Consider the following 25,360-nt stretch of genomic DNA (forward strand, 5'->3'; position numbering starts at 1 on the left):
TGTTGTCTGTAGATGACTAGTCTGGCCTGGCGCCAAGCATTATTTGACTAGTCAGACTGGGGTCCTATTAATCAGGGCCCCAGTCTATCTGCTTTATCCCTAAACTGTTGTGTTCAGTACTTAGGTACATCCCGGATTGGATACTGGAGTACCCTTATAAATCCCTAGTATATGGTACCTAGGGCATAGGTACCCCAGAGGTCCCTCATGGCCTAAAGCATGCATTATGCCACCCATGGCAGACCATGCAAAAGGGAACTACAGGCCTGCTATTGCAGCCTGTGCAAGTTGGTGCTAACACCACTTACTAAAGATATAGGTCATTTCACTTAAAACCTATAAGTCACCACTATAGCAGGCCTTTGCAATCCTGAAGGCAGGGTGCTTGGTTCTGAGTGAGAAGGTGCCCCTGCATGAGCAGGATACCCCTACAGCCTACGGAGCAGTGGCGTAGCTAGGCACTATGCCGCCCGTGGCGGTCCCGCACCGCAACTAAGTTGACCGGTCTGCTGATCCTGAGCTCCTCTGGACTCCAAACGGCTCTGAAACACAGGTGGTGGTTTTCCACAGCTCCTGAGGTCTGCTCTACCCTCTCACCGAGTTTGAGGCCAGTATTCTTCGTTGGGGTTGCAATAACCAGACCCCTGTGCACCGCGTCAACTTGCAGTTGAAAAGGCTTGTTGACTTCTTTCTAAGAAGATCTTCAGGCTCCAAGTAGCCCCAACCTCGAGCATCTCCTGTGACCAGAACCTTCAGCCACACCACATTGTGCGCACCGTGGCCTGCATCTTTTGGTGAGCTGCTTGAGATCCTCTTGCGTCTACTGTGCCTCCGGCCTCTGGGTCTTCCTCTCTGGTTTATACATGCCAAGGAGTTTTCTTAGGGCCTCAATGCATGGAAACTGTTCTCTCTTTTGAGAGCATGCCAAAGACCATCCTGCCACACTAGTACCTAGTCAACATAATGCTTATTCAATTTATAAAGACAGCAAGATGGTCATACAAAAATAAAATTAAACCATTTTTCTCAATGAATGCAAAAGATTAAATTAGTCTGCTAAGTTCCACTGTCGTATTATGATTCCATTTCACTTTTCTTCATGGCTGTTAATTCCAAATCTTACAAAATTTCTTTCCAGGTATGCACTTCTACTAGGAGAAAACAACACTTAAAGAATTATGTTAAAACTAAAAGAGTAGTACATAGTCTTAGAAAAACATATGAATCGACTAAATACGGATGCAGCTGTGCACAACCATGACTGTGCAATGGACCCACTTCTTTAGGTAGAAAATGTCACTATGGGAGCTGTGTCTCAGGAACAAGGCTGGGCATCTTGCGACCAAATAACGCAACAATTTGATGTCCCTTAAAAGTGCCCTCTGGGATACTTTTTTTCTGTGGAAAGCAAGACACCATGCAGTCAGAAGTGGTCTAACGCCATAACTTCATATTAGATCTTCTCTTCGAGAGTGTCTATTGTGAATGGAGCCGACGATTACCAGGGCAAGTGCTGGGGGTACCTTCAAAAAGACCTGGGGCAAACCAAGATGGGATATGCAAGGGGCGTAACACATGCCCTTCCCTTCAGGGGACCCCTAAAGCATCAGGCCCAAAAGTAGCTGTGAGATATGGGAAACTCTGGGACCCTTATTACATTCTGTAATGAGTCCTCATCATTTTACATTATGTCACTGAGGATATGATACTGAGGGTACTATCCACTACAAGATTATCATCTGAAGATTATGGACATTCTCTTGTGCAGGAAAATCTAAAGTTACTATACAAACATAGTGGATCCCAACGGGCAAGCAGCCATTTTTCAGAAGTAGGGACAAGAACACGTTAGCGCAAACTCATCCTGTGGAACCGAAGCATATTTAGAAATGAGGCAAGATTCTAAATTTCTTTAGAATAAAAATGTAGTGGAAGCAGCAACTGTATTAAAAGGCTGAGTACTCTTTCGAACCAGAAATACTTCTATGTATTCTAGTGACCTGTTTTGGAGGTTTTATATCACGCCAACAAGTCTTTGGGGTATTCCCAAGTACTGGAGAATGCATGGAGATAAGGATACATGCTTGAGGGTGCATCTTTTATATCAGGACAACAACCTCTAACTTACAATTTACAGATGCACAGACAGAGTTGACCACTCCCCAAAGTAACAGTGAAGGCGGCCTCGTGCAGAAAAGAGGCCTCCCTTACAGGAGTCCCAAACTAATGGATCCACGAAATGAGGTTACCCGGGGAAGCAAAGGACACAGCCTGTCTCCCCCTAGGGGACTACGTGGAGTGTGCATAAGCCATCTAGGTTTAGGGACTTGGGTTGGGATGGGGATATTTAAGGGGCAGGGCTTATGGCAAAGGTATTAAGTGAGGTGATATTCTGCCTTTTCTGTGATGCCATTTTGGGACTGGGGAGTAGGAAAAGCTTAGGTCCTTATTAAGTCACTAAGAATTTGTAGTGAAATCAGGGTGCTTTTTAGGTCTCGCCCAAGCCATCGCGTTAGCGATCCTTTGGCGAGATAGTAGGGGCTTTCAAAAGTGCTCCCAAAGTGCGGATCGGGTACAGTGCATGTGCGCTGGGCGCGCGCACCATTTGTCCGCCTGGTGATAACTTTCGTGGCCGCTTTGATGTTCTCAGTGAGCCGCGTGGCCGCTGAGAACATCAAAGTGGCCGCGAAAGTGATCACCATTTGCCACCCCCAACCTAATCCCACTTTCTGCTTGTTCTACTGACCTCCTCAACCATACACTACATTTTGATGCCCAATGAAAGTCAGTACTATTACTACACACACTGCCACCCTAGTGTTGCCCGATTTTGGCATTGGCCCTTTTTCTCTCCCATTCCTTTATGCTCATGCTAGATCTAGCTCTGAAAGCATACATACACGTGGGCGTTAGTTGAAACCTTTACCACGTGAGGCCGGAGCTTTTGGACGACGCCTTCTTTTTGCAAACAAGTTTCAAAGGGAGAGTCTGCGTGTAGAATCGGACCTATTTAAGACAGACATTAACCAGCCGACTAAAACAATGAAAAAACAAACACACCTCACCCATGCATTGAGCCTCATCCGCTTCTGAGGATTGAAACCCCCAAAAACAGTGAGAAACCTGAACCCTCAGTCCCTTCGTTGTTATGCAGGATGAGAACTCCTGGCGTCGAAGCTGGCGTTTTCCTACACAACATACATCTTATCCATTCCACCACAAACAGAATTATAAATAGATTAAAATGTAGCCCTGCTACCCCGGCGAAGAATAGTTATCTTCCCCGTCACTGTCCACAGGCAGTTTGGAGTCCATCCTCACCCAAGACTTCAGATCTATTGGCATCTCATCTCACAATGGAACCTGGCCAAAGGGGCTACCATGTGCATCTTCGCCCTCTATGCACCGCAGAACATTATAACAAAAAAGTAAGATAGAACATGGCTTTCAATGTTTTTTAATACATCCCTCTTCCCTGTGATCTGATTTGAAAAATGTGACTTGCGTGCTATGTTTTAACCTGCACACATTAAGTGTGTTAAATTAAAACTTAGTATGTTAGAGTATGTGCCCTGCCACCTCCCATCCACCTCCAGCGATGCCCACAGTGCCCTCCACCTCCTGCGATGCCCGTAGTGCCCCCCACCTCCAGCGATGCCCTTCCACCTCTAGCGATGCCGGCAGTGCCCCCCACCTCCAGCAATGCCCTCCCACCTCTAGTGATGCCCGCAGTGCCCCCCCACCTCCAGGATACCCTCCCACCCCAAGCGATACCCGCAGTGCCCCCACGATCCTCCCACCTCCAGCGATGTCCTCCCATCTCTAGCGATGGCAGCAGTGCCCCACCTCACTCCCACCGCCAGCGATGCCCTCCCAACACTAGCGATGCCCGCAGTGCCACCCCACCTCCCCCCCAACTCCAGCGATGCCCTCCCACCTCTAGCGATGCCCGCAGTGCCACCCCAACTCCCTCCCACCTCCAGCAATGCCCTTCCATCTCTAGCGATGCCCGCAGTACCACCCCACCTCCCTCCCACCTCCAGCCATGCCCTCCCACCTCTTGCGATGCCCGCGGTGCCCTCCCACCTCACTCCTGCACGGGTCCTTTGGCACTCCTAACGCCCACTCACCCACCCAGTGCTCTTTCAGAAAATTTGCAGAGGGCAGGGTCGTGTGAACAAGAGACACAGGAATGAAAAGTCGCATGAGTGCTCAAAAGCACACAATTACAACGATACAACGAAAATTATATATATATATATAAAAAAATTGTGCGTTTGCAAGTAGTTTGCTTTGTGGCTGCAACACTCGTTGCTGACATTTGGTGTGGATGGGTTGAATCGTGTGAGCGCCGACTGTGCCTTTTATTCTTCTGAGCTTGATAAATTGACATTGTTAGGTAATTACAGCGCGTTGACATCCCGAGGTCTGCAGTATTCTGGAGTTTGTGAAGACAAATGGTATAAGATTGTACAGTGGAAAGCTGAACAGTTTAATGAATTTTTGAACGCCAAGATCTGTACAGGGGTAATATATATAGCTTCGTTGATCATTCTGTGTTTTTTTGGGAAATGCGAAGAATATATTTGAAATGTGGCTCTGATTTGATACTGCCGAGTCCTTACAACGTGAGAGCAAAGGCTGAGTTTCAAATTATAATATCAATAACTCGTCTTTTATATAACACTTCATACCACATTCCTAATGTGTCTAAGTGCTGTTACTGTTACTTAATTAAATGATACTTGTGCACTAGTGACATGGGAATGAAAAGTCACACGAGTGCTCAAAAGCGCACAACTACAATAAAAGTTCTATATATAAAAAAAAAAATAGTGCGTTTCAAAGTAGTTTGCCATGATTTGTTTCCTTGTGGGAAACATTCCCTCAAAGAATCCCTTTAACAGTCCGGCAGGAAGGACTTTGATCACTATCTGTGTCACCATCTTTTGTTAATCTAGGAGCAGGAGCCCCAACCTAAACATTAATTATTTTTCACCACATGCAACACTCTTAACACTTTCTGCATGCCGTGTGCACTTTCACTTTCAACCTTTTTGCTACTCGCCGACTTGCTGCCATTCTTTGCGTGCACTGACCTGGTATTGGGACCAGCACCTGTGGACGTCTCGCCGCTCGCCTCCCGCCGCCCAGCGCTCTCCTTCCACCAGAGCGGGGCCGCCGAGCGGAGGCGAGTTAGGACCAAACTACAACTCCCAGCAGCACCAGTGTCCTGCCTCGTCACCTGCAAGCGCCAGGAGGTGCTCAAAAGCAGCAACCCCACGGTCGAGTGGGGGAAACCTTTTTGCTACTCGCCGACTTGCTGCCATTCTTTGCGTGCACTGACCTGGGATTGGGACCAGCACCTGTGGACGTCTCGCCGCTCGCCTCCCGCCGCCCAGCGCTCTCCTTCCACCAGAGCGGGGCCGCCGAGCGGAGGCGAGTTAGGACCAAACTACAACTCCCAGCAGCACCAGTGTCCTGCCTCGTCACCTGCAAGCGCCAGGAGGCGCTCAAAAGCAGCAACCCCACGGTCGAGTGGGGGAAACCTTTTTGCTACTCGCCGACTTGCTGCCATTCTTTGCGTGCACTGACCTGGGATTGGGACCAGCACCTGTGGACGTCTCGCCGCTCACCTCCCGCCGCCCAGCGCTCTCCTTCCACCAGAGCGGGGCCGCCGAGCGGAGGCGAGTTAGGACCAAACTACAACTCCCAGCAGCACCAGTGTCCTGCCTCGTCACCTGCAAGCGCCAGGAGGCGCTCAAAAGCAGCAACCCCACCGTCTCGCGGGACGCCGGGCGAAGCCCGGGCCAAGGGCGGGCCCGTTTTAGCCCGTTCTAGACTGTGATAGACTGGACTGGGCCACCCCTCTTTGCCCTAACTCTCAAGTCTACATGCGGTAAGGTGATATATTCCTATATCCTCTGCGGACATCGCATAACCCGTCTATTATTGCTGTACACCTATCTAGGGCTTTGTTGCTCAGAATATTGACCGATTGCTATGTCGAGACAAAAAACACCTGTCACCCCGGCCAACACAATGGACAATTATTTGGTCCAGGTGGTGGCCAAAATTAATAATGACCGGAGGTCCTCTTTGGGTCTTATAGACTCTCCACCTTGTGCCCAAATCGACCCACTAGGGGTATTCCACTCTGCCGGCGATGATACAAACATCACCGACCTTATCGAGGACTCTAATGACTGCTCTACAACAAATGTGTCTACGGCATCCATTGTCCAACAACCCGATCCTATTGCCGATCTATTAACTGCAGGAGAGTTAAATAATTCTGATACAATTGTAGAGTTAGACTCTGAGAGCATTTCCCCTCCTACCCCTGTCCCCGCACCAAGAGCTAAAAGAGGGATCACTAAGGCTCCGCCTAAAAGAGGTGGACTGCGTTCCAGTAAGAATAAACCTGCAACCCCACCTAGAAGAACAAACAGAAGGGCGGAAGAAGGGATAAGGGAGGAAGAGAATGAAAGTATAGCTTGGGAGGATAGGTTTTCAAACAAGCTTATGGGTATACTGGAGTCCAAACTATCAGGGCTAATGAAACCCCTTATATCCAAAATAGATCAGCTAGCCAATAAAGTCAACAAATTAGAGACCCTCCTGAAGAAAACTAACGAGGGGGTGGGGGTAATACCAAACCTAATAATAGATAAACTTGATGATATACAGGCCGCAGGGAAAACGCTTGGGGGAACTCGAATGATGGCCCAGAAGTCACACTTGCCCAAACACAGCAAGTTAGCTCCAGACTCGGCGATATCCCTAACAACGCTCCAATCTTAGATTCAGTGCAAACAGCAGGTAATACCACCCCTGATAATTTCAATGCAGAAACCAGCCCAGTTGAATTAATTGTTGAAGCTTCTCCTTTGATTCTAGTGCTTGCTAATACACCACCACTGAAAACAGGGCAGATTGAGTCTCCAGATTCTTTACGAAATAAGGCTCTGCAGTGGCTGAGTAACAATATGCATATATCTCCTTGGGGCGCAGAAAAGTTATCGGACGATCTGCTTACAGCAAGAAGGGTCAAGTGGATAGGGACTAAAACAAAGAAATTCCAAGGGGATTGTGTGGTTTTAAATTTCAAAGGCCCCGAAGTATTACCTGATGTCTTGCGGAACATCTTTCCACCACAGCATAGAACAGCAGAAATTATACCACTGACACTGGACTTCTTCTACAGTAGAAGAGGTCTAGTAGCAAAACCAAGCATATTGAGAACAAAGTGGACAGTTGTGGGAAACAGAAGGGCCAGGAATGGCCCATTATGCGAGTGGGGGTTAAACCTGGAAAAGCACTATTCTGCACTATCCGACCTAAACGAGTGCGACTGACTCGTGGGCTCTCCCCCTGCCCCCCCTAAAAGCCAGCTGCTCCTTGGGTATGATAGGGCAGCTACTCCACATGAGCTTTTATCAGGAAATCTGACCTTGGCCCCTAAGGAATCCTATACCCCTGTTCCAGAGGAACTAAACATAGTTTTAGAGGGACAGATTAGAGCACTAGAGGTGATTGAGAAGTTCCCAACACTGAGGGAAGGTCTAATACCAAGCTTAGAATCTGAAGAAGTAGCAAACGCACCCGAAAATGACCAGCTACATCATCAACTGGATATGCTACCATTATCACTTGTCTCTTGGAACATAGCCGGCATTATAAATAAGCTAAACATTCCAGAATGGGTCGATTTTATTGACCATTATGACATTATTATGCTGCAAGAAACTTGGTCGCTCACCCCATCCTTCCGGCAAGGGTATCTGAATTTCTATGTTCCAGCTGTAAGAAATCGAGTAGGTCGCCCCTCTGGGGGCCTGCTAATTTGGATACGCCAGACATTGAATTGTACAATCAAGCAAAGGTCTATACCTTCTAATGACATCCTAGCTCTTGATATTAGTTGGCATAATGGCCAACAACTTGCCCTGTTTAATGTTTACTGCAGGGGAGTTGGTGGGGGTAAACCATCAGAGACCATAACAACTCTAGAGCATCACATTGAAATGCTACCACTGCTACCCCATGTAATAGTAGGCGGGGATTTTAACACCACCTTTGAACCCTTGGGTGAAGAAGATAGGATCCTGGCCGAAGAGGAGGATGCAAAGTGGAGAATTCCTCACTTAGAGGTACCAGCTATTAGAAAATGGAGCACTGTAGCAATCCAATTAAAGAGTTTTTGTCTCTCAAGAGGGCTTAGAGCAGTCAATGGACGGGCACCCTCTGATTTAATGGGGAAAAATACATTTGATAATGGCCGAGCAGCCAGCAGAATAGATTACATACTACTGGATGTAAGGGCTTGGAATAAATTGGTAGATATGGAAGTGAAAGACAAAATAGAAAGTGACCATAATCCCTTATGCCTGACACTCCATCCCTACCAAGAAGCCTCTGAAGACCCAAGCAAAAATGAAATGGTGACGCAAGATCTTGTGAGCTCAAATAACCTTCGCCACCTGAAGTGGAGTATGCTCCTAGAAGATGTTTCTAAATTAGAGATCCTTAAAGAATTAGTGGTGGATGAAGTCTCTAAGATTAAGTCCCATTGTGGGATGTCTGACTTTATATGCTACATGATGGAGGCCCACGAGAAACTATTCTCCAAAATCCAAAGTTTCTTTGTTAAAACGGTAGTTTCTAATAGAAAGAAAAAGGTTCAAGAGAGCCAAGGATGGTACGACAAGAGTTGCAGGATAGCACAACAAAATCTTAGCATGGCGATGAGAACTGGAAATGCATTAACAGTAAGGTTGGCGAGAAATCAGTACAGACAGACCCAAAAACTGGCAAAGAAGCGTTGGGATGAGGATTGCTGGCGCGAACTCAAGGAGGCATGTGCTTCCAAGTACTCCAAACGTTTCTGGGCCATACTAAAATCGGAAAAGGGGGGCATAGCTGCCCAGCCGTTGAACCATGTTCCGAAAAACAATTGGGTAGAATTTTTCCAACCACAATATGCCCGAAATCCAGCCTTTACCCATGATCGTCCCCCTCCACATGTTTATTACAAATCTCCAATATTTGTTGAAAAGGACGTAAGCATTGTATTGGATTGTGTAGCAGGGGGCAAAGCACCAGGTATGGATGGAATTCCGGCTGATATATTTCTATCGGATCGGAATTCCTGGTGTAGTTATTTCACAATGCTGGCCAATGCGGTGGCAATGGGAGGGAAAGTACCTGCTTCATGGAAGGGAGCTGAAATTATTCCCATATTCAAAAAAGGTGATAGAACTCTGGCTAAAAACTACAGACCCATTAGTTTGATTGATACAGCCCAAAAACTAATGGGCCGACTAGTCCAGAATAAACTGCAACAATGGATTGATGAAAAGAATATTCTGTCATCTTACCAAGCAGGGTTTCGCCCTTTAACTAGTAGCGTTGATCAAGTCCTCCACTTCCTAACCATCTACTGGAGAAACGTTACACTAAAGAAGGGGACATTGTATGCAGTCTTTGTGGACCTAAAAGCCGCTTTCGATCTGGTCCCCAGAGAAAAACTCTGGCAGACCTTGGCGGATGCAGGCTTAAGCCAGGAATTGCTTACACTCCTTGTTCGTCTCCACGAAAATAATTTTGCAAGGATCAGATGGGGCAAGCAAGGAGAAGTAACTGATCCCTTTCCGATAGAACGTGGGGTGAGACAAGGGTGTGTCCTAGCGCCGACTCTCTTCTCAATCTATATAAATGGTATTGTCGAACACCTACAGAAGATTGCTAGTGACGCCCCAGTAATTGCAGGCTCCCGTGTCCCCGTCCTTATGTTCGCGGACGACACGCTTTTACTTTCTCGCACCCCTAGTGGTCTCCAAAAAGTGGTTGATGCCTTTGGTGTGTTTTGTGATGGTAGGGGCCTTGAACTGAATACCACCAAAACAAAATTTATGTGCCTTAACCAGCAGTCCACCTTTAAAGGTGTAATAAAATATAAAGGTACTCCCCTAGAAAGGGTGGACTCTTTTTCTTACCTAGGCATCATCCTTCAGGAAAATATGAGTTGGAAATCACATATCAATACAACTTTACTAAAGTTTAGGCAGTTAGCAGGTGCAATTGCCCTAAAACATCGAACCTCGCTAACTAAGCCGGTAAACTGTGCATTGGAAATTTACACCATGAAAGTACTGGGGGCTTGTTTATATGGATCTGAATTATGGGGGTTTTCTAACCTGAGAGAACTGGGCCGTGCAGAAAACAGGTTTCTCCGAGGGCTTGTGATGGTCCCACAAAGCACACCCACAATTCCACTAAAATTGGACCTCGGAAGAAAAAGTATAGAGGACATAGCGAGATTGCGGCCTCTCCTATATTGGAGACGGATCATGGTGACTCCAGAACTAAGCCACTATGCGGCGGCCTTGATGGACGTCATCAAGTTCGATCGTTTCCATAGTATCCCATGGCTAAAGGAGCTCCGGGGACTCCTTGTAAAACTGAAATTGGAATATCTATGGGATACCAAAGATGTGGGTTATGGTGAAATGGTGTTTCCACCCAATCGCGCACTGTTCACTTGGCGCCCTGGCGCTTTCTATATTCTTAATGCTTTAATCTTATTTAAACCACACTTTAGTTAGATTACATTGGTTTATTTTCTTATTTCATGCTTATATTTTCTTCATATAGGCTATGTTTTCATTGTTCTACATCCGCATAATTTCATGACAACAAACATATTATCACAATATTGCTCAACATTTTGTATATCGACATTTGCTTAGCACTTCTATTGTTTATACATTAAATCAACTTTTCTTGAGCAAGCCCAATGCATTTCGGCACTCGTGTGTGCCTTCATCAGGGGCAGAATCTACAAGAGAAAATTCAGAAAACATAGTGTAAGTGTCTTGTGTTGGTGGGGGGTTGTGTGGATATGTAAATTTGATCTGTGCCTACCTGGTTAATGGTGTTGTGTGTGGTGAGATGCTGTCCTTCACTGTGACCACTATACTCCTGTTCAAAATACAAATGTAAACCAATTTGTAGCTAATACATGTATGCCTGTAAGAGTAATAGAACCATACCACTAAATCTCCTACATACCTTCAATAGTGATCTCGCCAGTTTCTGCAAAAGTAATGAACAACAAAAATGTCTCAACACCATAAGCTCATCCGCTAAATTAATATATATGCAGCACGTTGTGGCAACATACCTTGTTCTAATATGCCTTGAGGTTCTGAAATAAACAAATCAAACCGATTCCTTAGTGAAAACTGGACAGCAAATGAAAACGGAAAACGGGTCGCGTTAGCTAGCCGTGTTTACCTTGTCTTGCTCCTAGCGCTCTAAAAAAACAAAATGCAACCACATCAGTTTGTTTCTCAACCTCTCGCTAATAATGCCAACCGGCTCTAAACAATACGCTGTCGACATACCTGTGCAAATTCGGTCTACCGCTGTGAAAAGTTACCGCTAACCGCTCGGTCAAGTCTCTCCACTGATTTACAAAATAATGAAGTGTCTCCGCTTCACTACGGGACGATTCCGCGAAGTTAGAAACAAACGGTGGACTAGTCCATGCATCCTGATTCTGTTTAGTGTCTGTCGGCGCCATATTCAAAGGTGCACGATCTTGTTAATATTATGCAATAGAACTCGTTATGGCCGTGCGCTGATGAAACAAATTCCACTCACTATCTCAATCTCTCGACTCAGACGGTAGGTGTGGTGGATTATCGTCACCCTGACATAATGATGTTTTCTTGCTTGAGATAAATTACACGGAACTAACTCTTAAAGATGTTGAAATATAAAAGATGAAGACCATATTGTTGATATAGATGCCAACGTACTATATTAAACAAAAAAACTTGGCATGTTTCGATATTTTAGTCTGATGTTGGGTCTCTTGGTATACGTAGTGGTGTGTTATAGGAGAGCCATATTTGAGTTGAGGCTGGTTAATTGCGTGTTCTGAGTATATGTGATGTTTGGAATCATGATTCACAACACATTCATAGGGCACAAATAATTTACAAAGTTGTATATAACATGTTGCACATCAGTTAAAAAGCATCGATTTCTTATAAAGTACTTGTTATTAATTACTGTATTAACGTTGCATGAGTTCAAGGTTATGGTCTCCCTATCCCTATTTGTTATGGAATTGTTCATGACTATCCCTAAAGAAAACATGCTAAGTCGTACTTATCATTGAGCCCTGTCGGTATCATGGTATTCAAATATTTGATCCAAAACAGTTCCCGTTGTAGTAATTTCTGGTGATTGTTTATGCCTTGTTTCAATGGTACTTGTTCCAAAACTTGAAATCTTAATTGAGAAATGCTATGTTTCTCTTGCATCCAGTGTAGTACCAGTGGTGAGGTCAAGGAGTTGTTGCGAATTCGGCTCTTGTGTTCTGATATTCGCACTTTTATTTTACGCTCAGTCTTGCCAATATACATCCTCCCGCAAGGACACTTAATTCCGTACACCACATTTTGTGTGTTGCAGTCACTTGTGTGTCTTAAGCGGATCTGTTTCCCTGTTGTTGGATGAGTACATGTGTTCCCTGTTATTGCATTGTTGCAATTAATGCAGTTATGGCACTTGATCGTTCCTTTGTTATTGGAGATTGTTACAGGTTGATGTTTGAGTTTCAGTTTCTCTTTTAGATTCAGTCCTCTGGTATATGCATGTAACGGCACCTCTTTGAACAAACCATTGAAATCAGGTTCCATAGATAGTAACTCCCATCTTTTGTTTATGATGTTTCTGATTTTATATGATTGAGTGGTATATTTTGTCACAAATACCATTCTATCTTGTTCTGTTTTTGATCGTGGTTGTAATAGTTTCGTTCTATCCATAGTGGATACTTTTGCCATTTGTTCTTGTAATATGTTGTTAGGATATCCTCTGTCCTGATACTTTTGTATTTGTTTTTCCAACGTTTTTTCACATGTTTGCATGTTTGAACATATGCGTTTTATTCTGATGAATTGTGATAACGGTAAGTTTTTAATCAGACTTCTTGGATTGAAACTGCTGTAGCTGAGGGCGCTATTTCGATCCGTGGGTTTTGTGTATAGTTCCGTCTCAAATCCTTCTGATGATTTAGTGATTCTAACATCAAGAAAATCAATTGTTTTGTTGCTTATCTTGTGTGTGAATTGTATCCTTGATTCCACCTGGTTGAGAGTGCTTATTAGATGTTCTAATCTTTCCTGTGTGTCGTCCCAGATCAAAAAAATGTCATCGATGAAACGACAGTAAAACTTTACATGTGCCCATTCATGCCAGCTCATCAAATTTTGTGACTCAAATTGAGCCATGAAGGTATTCGCGTATGCTGGGGCCCCAGCAAAACCCATGGAAGTTCCAGTTAGTTGGGCGAAAAAGGTGTCTTTCCATGTAAAGTAACTGTTATGTAGACAAAATTTTAGTAGTTGCAACAAAAAGATTTTTTTATCCGTGGGTATGTCATTCAGTCTAAGTAGTGCCCACTCTGCAGCTTCAAGACCTTCTACGTGTGGTATGGATGTATAGAGTGCCACCACGTCTATGGTGCACAATATCCAATGATCTTGGTAGCCTTCTTGTATCCAAGATAATTTGTTCAGAAAATCCGTCGTATCTCGGATGTATGAGCCCCACTGCTGAACAAATTTTTGCAAGTGATGATCAATGTATTGACCTATGGGATCAAAAATAGACCCGCACCCTGACACTATGGGTCTGAACGGTGGATTGGTTGGGTGCTTGTGAATTTTAGGGATCATGTATATGCATGGTCTTCTTGGATTTTTAACTGTAAGGAATGCCGCTGTCTGTTCATCCACCGTCTCGTTGACTTTTGCTGTCTGTAATATTTTTTCCAACATGCTCTGTAGTGTTGTGGTTGGATCCAAAGGTAACTGAAGGTATGTGTCTTGGTTGGAGACATGTTCATGAACTTTGTCTTCATAATATTGTGTGTCCATAAGTACTAATGCTCCTCCCTTATCGGCTGGTTGTATCGTTAGTGTAACATCATTAGCCAAGTTGTTAATTGTATGCTATTCGCTTTTGGTCAAGTTGTTGTGTCTTTTCCTTTTGTAGTCTAACATTTTTAGATCTTTCTTCACCATGATCTCAAAGGTATCAAGCATTTTGTGCGACGTCGGGGCTTGGAAAACGCTTTTAGGTTTGAATTGCTTAGATGTTTGTTCAGCTTGGCCATTTGCTGATTCGACCACATTCCCAAAGTAGTGTTTTAATTTCAATGTTCTCATAAACCTAAAGAATGCTCCTTCTGTTTCCAATTCATTCGTTGGAGTTGTGGGCACGAATGTTAGTCCTTTGTTAAGCGTTGTTATTTGTTGCTTGGTCAATGTTGTCGATGAAATATTGATGATCAGACTACTGTCCGTCCGCTTCGCAGAGCTTTGCCTGCCACTTCCTCGCCTTGTTTTGCGCTTGCTATGGGTGTTGTTGTTTGCTCCGTGGGTGGTTGTCCTTGATCCTGGTCCTGTAACAAAAAAGCTGTGTGTCTGCTTGTTGTGGCGTGTTGGCTGCTTTCCGTAGATAGTATCTCTCCTTCCTGTGTTACTCTAACTGGTCCTCTCTGTATGGATGTTTCCTTGTCAGTGACTAGGCTTTCTTCAGATGAGTGTTGAGCCGGCGATGTTCTCTTAGGTGGGACAAATCTACGACGGGCATAGATGTCTGCCCATGTATAAACCTCATTTAATTTATAGTCTATTGTGTCCCGTTTGTACTTCCGTAGCTTCCCTTCTTGTAGTTCCTTTTCATATGCGTCGAGTTTAAGATTGATACCATCTAGACTTATTTTCCATGTGTCTGCTTCCATTCTGGTCTCTAGTTCTGTTTTCAATATGTATATCTCATCTTCTAGTTCACGTATGGTCTTGGCTAGTTCCTCTATGATAAGCAATATAAGGTCCAATGAACATTTATTTAGGATGCTATACCACTTATCCATGAACTTTGTATTGAGATTGAAACGGAACAGCATTGGTTTTATTGATAACCGTAAACCCCTGGGGATACGTTTAGCTCTATGGTACTGAATAAGGGTCGATGCATGCATCCTTTGATTAACTTGTCTGCGTGTAATGTATTCTAGTTGTTTTAATTGTTGACTTACGGACCCCCCATGAGCATCCATGTTTCTAACTTCCTTTATTAACGAGTAGATTTGATCAGCTTGATCATTGGTATATGCCAGAGTGTTGGCTCTGTTGTCCGTGATTGCTGTGATAGTTTCAAATTGCATCTTGGTTGTTTTGGGTGCCTCCCAACTGGTGACTGTACAATGAGATTTTGAGGGGGTGATGGGAGCACTCCGTTTTATCTGTATTGATCAATTTGGTACACTGGTGCTGCGATTGTTGAGGTTTGTCAGACCTGGTTCAAAAATCGGTTATGGTGAAATGGTGTTTCCACCCAATCGCGCACTGTTCACTTGGCGCCCTGGCGCTTTCTATATTCTTAATGCTTTAATCTTATTTAAACCACACTTTAGTTAGATTACATTGGTTTATTTTCTTATTTCATGCTTATATTTTCTTCATATAGGCTATGTTTTCATTGTTCTACATCCGCATAATTTCATGACAACAAACATATTATCACAATATTGCTCAACATTTTGTATATCGACATTTGCTTAGCACTTCTATTGTTTATACATTAAATCAACTTTTCTTGAGCGAGCCCAATGCATTTCGGCACTCGTGTGTGCCTTCATCAGGGGCAGAATCTACAAGAGAAAATTCAGAAAACATAGTGTAAGTGTCTTGTGTTGGTGGGGGGTTGTGTGGATATGTAAATTTGATCTGTGCCTACCTGGTTAATGGTGTTGTGTGTGGTGAGATGCTGTCCTTCACTGTGACCACTATACTCCTGTTCAAAATACAAATGTAAACCAATTTGTAGCTAATACATGTATGCCTGTAAGAGTAATAGAACCATACCACTAAATCTCCTACATACCTTCAATAGTGATCTCGCCAGTTTCTGCAAAAGTAATGAACAACAAAAATGTCTCAACACCATAAGCTCATCCGCTAAATTAATCTATATGCAGCACGTTGTGGCAACATACCTTGTTCTAATATGCCTTGAGGTTCTGAAATAAACAAATCAAACCGATTCCTTAGTGAAAACTGGACAGCAAATGAAAACGGAAAACGGGTCGCGTTAGCTAGCCGTGTTTACCTTGTCTTGCTCCTAGCGCTCTAAAAAAACAAAATGCAACCACATCAGTTTGTTTCTCAACCTCTCGCTAATAATGCCAACCGGCTCTAAACAATACGCTGTCGACATACCTGTGCAAATTCGGTCTACCGCTGTGAAAAGTTACCGCTAACCGCTCGGTCAAGTCTCTCCACTGATTTACAAAATAATGAAGTGTCTCCGCTTCACTACGGGACGATTCCGCGAAGTTAGAAACAAACGGTGGACTAGTCCATGCATCCTGATTCTGTTTAGTGTCTGTCGGCGCCATATTCAAAGGTGCACGATCTTGTTAATATTATGCAATAGAACTCGTTATGGCCGTGCGCTGATGAAACAAATTCCACTCACTATCTCAATCTCTCGACTCAGACGGTAGGTGTGGTGGATTATCGTCACCCTGACATAATGATGTTTTCTTGCTTGAGATAAATTACACGGAACTAACTCTTAAAGATGTTGAAATATAAAAGATGAAGACCATATTGTTGATATAGATGCCAACGTACTATATTAAACAAAAAAACTTGGCATGTTTCGATATTTTAGTCTGATGTTGGGTCTCTTGGTATACGTAGTGGTGTGTTATAGGAGAGCCATATTTGAGTTGAGGCTGGTTAATTGCGTGTTCTGAGTATATGTGATGTTTGGAATCATGATTCACAACACATTCATAGGGCACAAATAATTTACAAAGTTGTATATAACATGTTGCACATCAGTTAAAAAGCATCGATTTCTTATAAAGTACTTGTTATTAATTACTGTATTAACGTTGCATGAGTTCAAGGTTATGGTCTCCCTATCCCTATTTGTTATGGAATTGTTCATGACTATCCCTAAAGAAAACATGCTAAGTCGTACTTATCATTGAGCCCTGTCGGTATCATGGTATTCAAATATTTGATCCAAAACAGTTCCCGTTGTAGTAATTTCTGGTGATTGTTTATGCCTTGTTTCAATGGTACTTGTTCCAAAACTTGAAATCTTAATTGAGAAATGCTATGTTTCTCTTGCATCCAGTGTAGTACCAGTGGTGAGGTCAAGGAGTTGTTGCGAATTCGGCTCTTGTGTTCTGATATTCGCACTTTTATTTTACGCTCAGTCTTGCCAATATACATCCTCCCGCAAGGACACTTAATTCCGTACACCACATTTTGTGTGTTGCAGTCACTTGTGTGTCTTAAGCGGATCTGTTTCCCTGTTGTTGGATGAGTACATGTGTTCCCTGTTATTGCATTGTTGCAATTAATGCAGTTATGGCACTTGATCGTTCCTTTGTTATTGGAGATTGTTACAGGTTGATGTTTGAGTTTCAGTTTCTCTTTTAGATTCAGTCCTCTGGTATATGCATGTAACGGCACCTCTTTGAACAAACCATTGAAATCAGGTTCCATAGATAGTAACTCCCATCTTTTGTTTATGATGTTTCTGATTTTATATGATTGAGTGGTATATTTTGTCACAAATACCATTCTATCTTGTTCTGTTTTTGATCGTGGTTGTAATAGTTTCGTTCTATCCATAGTGGATACTTTTGCCATTTGTTCTTGTAATATGTTGTTAGGATATCCTCTGTCCTGATACTTTTGTATTTGTTTTTCCAACGTTTTTTCACATGTTTGCATGTTTGAACATATGCGTTTTATTCTGATGAATTGTGATAACGGTAAGTTTTTAATCAGACTTCTTGGATGGAAACTGCTGTAGCTGAGGGCGCTATTTCGATCCGTGGGTTTTGTGTATAGTTCCGTCTCAAATCCTTCTGATGATTTAGTGATTCTAACATCAAGAAAATCAATTGTTTTGTTGCTTATCTTGTGTGTGAATTGTATCCTTGATTCCACCTGGTTGAGAGTGCTTATTAGATGTTCTAATCTTTCCTGTGTGTCGTCCCAGATCAAAAAAATGTCATCGATGAAACGACAGTAAAACTTTACATGTGCCCATTCATGCCAGCTCATCAAATTTTGTGACTCAAATTGAGCCATGAAGGTATTCGCGTATGCTGGGGCCCCAGCAAAACCCATGGAAGTTCCAGTTAGTTGGGCGAAAAAGGTGTCTTTCCATGTAAAGTAACTGTTATGTAGACAACATTTTAGTAGTTGCAACAAAAAGATTTTTTTATCCGTGGGTATGTCATTCAGTCTAAGTAGTGCCCACTCTGCAGCTTCAAGACCTTCTACGTGTGGTCTGGATGTATAGAGTGCCACCACGTCTATGGTGCACAATATCCAATGATCTTGGTAGCCTTCTTGTATCCAAGATAATTTGTTCAGAAAATCCGTCGTATCTCGGTTGGCATTATTAGCGAGAGGTTGAGAAACAAACTGATGTGGTTGCATTTTGTTTTTTTAGAGCGCTAGGAGCAAGACAAGGTAAACACGGCTAGCTAACGCGACCCGTTTTCCGTTTTCATTTGCTGTCCAGTTTTCACTAAGGAATCGGTTTGATTTGTTTATTTCAGAACCTCAAGGCATATTAGAACAAGGTATGTTGCCACAACGTGCTGCATATAGATTAATTTAGCGGATGAGCTTATGGTGTTGAGACATTTTTGTTGTTCATTACTTTTGCAGAAACTGGCGAGATCACTATTGAAGGTATGTAGGAGATTTAGTGGTATGGTTCTATTACTCTTACAGGCATACATGTATTAGCTACAAATTGGTTTACATTTGTATTTTGAACAGGAGTATAGTGGTCACAGTGAAGGACAGCATCTCACCACACACAACACCATTAACCAGGTAGGCACAGATCAAATTTACATATCCACACAACCCCCCACCAACACAAGACACTTACACTATGTTTTCTGAATTTTCTCTTGTAGATTCTGCCCCTGATGAAGGCACACACGAGTGCCGAAATGCATTGGGCTCGCTCAAGAAAAGTTGATTTAATGTATAAACAATAGAAGTGCTAAGCAAATGTCGATATACAAAATGTTGAGCAATATTGTGATAATATGTTTGTTGTCATGAAATTATGCGGATGTAGAACAATGAAAACATAGCCTATATGAAGAAAATATAAGCATGAAATAAGAAAATAAACCAATGTAATCTAACTAAAGTGTGGTTTAAATAAGATTAAAGCATTAAGAATATAGAAAGCGCCAGGGCGCCAAGTGAACAGTGCGCGATTGGGTGGAAACACCATTTCACCATAACCGATTTTTGAACCAGGTCTGACAAACCTCAACAATCGCAGCACCAGTGTACCAAATTGATCAATACAGATAAAACGGAGTGCTCCCATCACCCCCTCAAAATACCAAAGATGTGACCAGCTTCCCCACGAAAACAAAGCTGAAAGAACTATATTGGGAAATGGTGTATCTCACAATGTCTTGTGATGGATCAAGTTCAAGTTTAATAACTCGCTTCTTGGATATAAAAATGTACCCTTCATGCGAATCTTTTTGGGACGTTATTGAACGACCATATGACAGAAAACTTTATTTTCAATTTCGCATAGGTACACTTCCGGTGAACGCCTTTAAGAAGCATTGGTCCCCAGCTTGGGACGAACACTGTCACCATTGCAACGAACAAACTGAGCACATTTCCCATTTTTTGTTCTGTTGTCCACTGTACTCGACCCCTAGACGCAAATGGCTAAAACCAGTGTGCCTAAATATGGGAACTCGCAGCCAATCTGTAGCCCTTAGGATACTTGAATCCGATTGTTCCACTGTGTTTGTGGTAGCAACATTTTTGGCCTGGGCATGGATAATTCGTACTCGTTCATTAATGGCAATCACATCCCAATGAAATTATGTACATTATTAATTCTGCACTTTGCCACATGATCCTTTATATTTTTTTTAAAAAAAACCTATCTTTTATATGAATTGTGATAATGCTTTGTATTCTTACTATGTATTTATTCGACAATCTACGTTTAATATGTATTTTAGAAAGTATTTTATGTGTAGTATTTATTGTATTAGGGTTAGGTGAATGCTTTTATGACAAATGTCGAATAAAGCTTTAAAACTGAACTGATACTGCCGAGTCCTTACAACGTGAGAGCAAAGGCTGAGTTTCAAATTATAATATCAATAACTCGTCTTTTATATAACACTTCATACCACATTCCTAATGTGTCTAAGTGCTGTTACTGTTACTTAATTAAATGATACTTGTGCACTAGTGACATGGGAATGAAAAGTCACACGAGTGCTCAAAAGCGCACAACTACAATAAAAGTTCTATATATTAAAAAAAAATAGTGCGTTTCAAAGTAGTTTGCCATGATTTGTTTCCTTGTGGGAAACATTCCCTCAAAGAATCCCTTTAACAGTCCGGCAGGAAGGACTTTGATCAATATCTGTGTCACCATCTTTTGTTAATCTAGGAGCAGGAGCCCCAACCTAAACATTAATTATTTTTCACCACATGCAACACTCTTAGCACTTTCTGCATGCCGTGTGCACTTTCATTTGATTCGCAATGGCGGCTGCCGCACACACCAATCCGGAACGTTAGCCTTGAGTAATGGCAGCCGCTTTTCGATTTTATTTTCTGCGTGCCGTCATTTATGTTTCGCAATGCCCTGCGTTCCTGACACAATGTGATTCAGGCTTTAGGCTTATATTCATTCACATGGGGGGAGGTGAGACATGCGGTAAGATAAAGTGGGTGGGGGTTGGGTGCACAGAGCTGCACAGTGCCGGTGTTGTTTTGCCCTAAATACTTGTTCTCTCCAGCAGTCTATTGCCTCCTGTCGCACGCCCGTCCTCCTCTTCACATGCCTTCCTTCTTCCATGCTTTTCTTCCCCCTTCTTTCCGTCTCTCCTGCTCTTTCCCCTAGCTACCTCTTCTCTCCCACTTTTAACCCCCCCCTCCCTTTCCAGGGGCTTAATTTTAACAGGTGTCTATCAGAACGCTTCCTATTTAAAAGTATGTAAACAAGCAATTTTACATCTAAAACATATATCATGCGATAGTGTTTCAAAGAGCAATAAAGCAGTAACATTCTGTAAACTGCATAGAATTAAAAATATTTCCTCCGAAATCATAAACATTTTCTAATTAAAGAAGTGCCTTTACAAAAGATGCAGCCTTTGCTTAAACTAGTATCCTGTTACTAATGAATGTACAGCTTCCGTTGCGAGTTTACTGCGAACCTCCCTTGGGATGTCTTTATAGACACCTTTTTAGGTGTTGCCTATTATCATTCGCTTGCGAATGTAATAGGCGAGAATTCAAGTGCTCCATCGACTCGTCAAACCACTGCGGTTTTTTCACAGTGCATGTGAGTCATGTGACCACAAAAGCGGGTCACGTGACCACACAAGCACGCGCATCTCCCTAATCCGCCTGCCACACTTCTCCTCCCCTCGCTCGCATCCCGCCCCCCCACCAGGCTCTCCCGCCCCCATCCGGCTCCCCTCCGCGCATCTCCCTAATCCGCCTGCCACACTTCTCCTCCCCTCGCTCACATTCCCGCCCCCCCAACAGGCTCTCCCGCCCCCATCCGGCTTCCCTCCGGCCATTTGCCAGCATTGCGAGGCCATTTGCCAGGAGCTCTCCCCCGCCCGCAGCTTGACAATGTAAACTCCTATCGCTACAATACGTATAAGTTTGCAGTTAGTAATCTCTCTTAAACTGCCTATGCACTCCCACCCACACAGAAATAGTACTGCGACTTCCTCATTTCTATCTATGTTTGCATCTGTTTCTCACTAGAGCTAGGGGTTGCACACGCTTCCCCTGGCACAGTCGTACTCCGTTAACATATTGGATTCTACGCATGCCCGCCCAGTGAAGCTCCCAGGCACCTCGGGTGTAACCACACCCTCTCGCAGATGCGGGACTGCGGGACAGTACACATGGACCTTGGAATGTCAGGGAGTGCACAAGCGCCTTTTACGCTGAATAAGAAAGCTGCTGCACGGCTCGCCTACCCCGCCTGCCCTGAGTGGAATCCCTTTCTGAAAAAAAAATGCACCATAGAAACATTAACCCTGACGACACCTTGCAAGAGGCTGGCATGCGGAGAAAACGCTGCGATCGGCCGCCCATCGCTCTCTACCTGTCAGACACACCATAGCCTTGGAGTCACGAGAGGCACTTGGAAAAGGGCTGGTCGAATACGATGGCTCCTGCTGTAGGTTTGTTTTTTTGTTGCAATTTTATATAGCCCGAAATCGACTCAAATGTAATGGAACACTTTACACGAGCACCAATTATGTAACACAAGGATACATTCAGTTTTTTTTTTTTTTGGTATGCTTGGGAGATTAGGTAATTTATCCAGAATCACAGGATATTGAGCAAAGGACTTGTAATGCAATCTGTTCTCTAGGAACGTTTACCTTGCCATCAAGTCCAATGGAACAGTATTTGAAATGTGCGGCAGTGGCCGACTGCATCACCACATGCCTCCGGAGCTTAACGCAGGAACTTTTAACCACAGCGGGCAGCACCTCATCTGTTTACTTGTTATGTAGTGAAATGTGCGACAAGGTGCGTGGCAAAATTAAGAGTGGGTTTGTGACAAAATCTTAATTGAGGGCGGTCGCTCTACACGCATGACGCTGACATTCTAAGCATTGAATCTTGAGGCTAGAACCAAAATCGTTCATTGTGATGATCTGAAAGTCCCGGGTTCAAATCCAGGCACGGCCATCCCACCCCTTCATCCAGTCAAGGTCAACCAAAAAATAACAGGCAGTCCCGTAAGAGCTCACCAGAGAGGGGAATCATGTACTCTCGATCAAAGCGCTATAGCGCATTCCCGTTTGAGATGCTAATCAACAACCAGTCAAACATCACTGGCTCAGGTTTCATCATCGGGGCGGCCCCAGAAAGCAGGCACATAATTATATTATTGACATTTCACGGGCGGGGCCTTGTAGTACGCTTTACACACTAGAACCACCACTCCCCTCGGCCCCTCTCCTACAGGAAGGCTCTGACACGCACCACACCCCCTCCCGGGAGCTCCTGCCCGGCCTGTGGTGCAGGCGAGAGGCAGTCTTGACTTCTTCGCCAGTCTCTGGGCCACTTAGATTTCTGTGGGAATCCAAAAAGGACTTAAGCAAAACAAGCACTGCCGTTGCCAATAGTTTTCGCATTTGGAAAGTTGGAGCTATTGGTTTTGTAAATGACATTTTATATTTATATATCGTTATTGGCATTGTCAATAACAATATATAAATATAAAATGACATTTACAAAACCAATAGCTCCAACTTTCCAAATGCGAAACCTATTGGCAACGGCAGTGCTTGTTGCTCCTGGACACATGTCTCTTGTCTGTAGACTTGTTACAACAGATAAGGTTGTGGAATGGCTCCAGGGCGGACTTGGCTTAGTTTTACCACAGACCCCCCCATCCCCCCACTCGCCTTAGGCTATTACTAGGCAGTCAGACGAGGTGTTTGTAACCAAGGCCTCCTCTCCTATGGTGCATTTATAAATGCATATGTGTTGTTTGGGTTCACATTGGGTAGCGCTGCAGTCATGGACTCTTCCCCAGCCCTAGCCTCCACTGGCTTTTATAGCGCACCATTATATTACGGTTATGGTGGGCTAAAATACAGGCCCCTTCACCAAAACTAAACACACGTTTCTTGTAATCCGTCTGTTTCAAAGTGCCAAAAAACTGAAAACCACATGGGATTTTAAATATTTCCTTAACATTTATAAAGGTTCTCTGAGAAAATACTAGCCTTTAAAAACGCTTCTGTTCTTTATTATTGGCTTATGGTACTTCTTGCAAACATATTCACCTTACAACAGAACTCCCAGCACAGTCCCAGCACTCTTGGCTGCGCCACTAGACAGGACTTAATTTAAACTGGAGTATACCGGAACGCTGTGCAGCAAAATGCATTTATTCATGCCATATACCATGCGATAGGGCGGTTTACACAAACACACACATAAAACACACACAACTACACACAACAACACACACAACCACAACCACACACAACCACACACATAAAACACACAGCCACACGCACAAGCACACACACACATAACCACACACACACACACAACCACACACTCACAACCACAAGCACACATACACACACAACTACACATACACACAACCACACACACAGAACCACACAAAAAACCACAAACACAACCACACACACAGAACCACACACACACAACCACACACACACAACCACACACACACAACCACACACACAACCACACACAACCACACAGTCAGTGCACACTTTCACCAGGCACAGACACCATCAGTTGTCAGTGCACGCTTTCACTGAGCACAAACACCACCAGCCGTCAGTGCACGCTTTCACTGGGTACAAACATCACCAGCCGTCAGTGCACGCTTCCACCAGGCACACACCACCAAACGTCAGTGCACGCTTTCACCAAGCACAAACACACCCCCAGCCATCAGTGCACGCTTTCACCAGGCACACACACCACCAGCCATCTGTGCACACTTTCACCAGGCACACACCACCAGCTGTCAGTTCACGCTTTCACCCGGCACACACACCACCAGCTGTCAGTGCACGCTTCCACCAGGCACACACACCACCAGCTGGCAGTGCACACTTCCACCAGGCACACACACCACCGGCCATCAGTGCACAATTTCTACAGGCACACACACCACCAGCCATCAGTGCACACATCAATTGTTAATGCATCCACAATTAACTATTGTAGCAATCGCAGTATGGCGCACTTTACTTTTAAACATATTCATCTAAAGCGCAGCATGCCACCATTGCTACAAAAATAAATACACATTTTTTTGGCCTAAAATTTATAGACTTTTGTTGCAATTGGTGTTGCAATATTTAGCTATGCCAATAGCTCAAACTTAATTAATGAGAGACCTATTGCATTGCAAATGCTTGTTTATATAAAGCATAGAAAGCGACTCTGTTGCAGGTACTAGGGAGGCTGTGTGCATGTTGTGTGCACTCGGTAGGGTGTGACCTCTTGAGGTCTGGGGTTTTAGGGCAGGCATGAGTGGGTATGGTAAGGCCCAGGAAAGAAGAGTGAGGAGGGGTGGCAGCCGCAGTTACCACTTGCATGCCGTCAAACAGCAGGGGTCATTTGAGGGGCCAGCGGGGTGGACAGAGGTGAGTGATTTGGCTGAAATGGTGTTTAAAAAAGAGAAGAGCTTACTAGGACTG

General features: G+C 43.8%; 1 protein-coding gene across 1 annotated transcript in view; it reads right to left on the bottom strand.

Moving 5' to 3' along the window:
- Nucleotides 1-25,360, bottom strand: part of NLRX1 (NLR family member X1) — a 201,206-nt gene that overhangs the window by 61,574 nt on the left and 114,272 nt on the right. The window lies entirely within an intron of this gene.

The sequence above is a fragment of the Lissotriton vulgaris genome, chromosome 2_1 (genome assembly GCF_964263255.1).
Source record: "Lissotriton vulgaris chromosome 2_1, aLisVul1.2, whole genome shotgun sequence".
NCBI lineage: Eukaryota > Metazoa > Chordata > Amphibia > Caudata > Salamandridae > Lissotriton > Lissotriton vulgaris.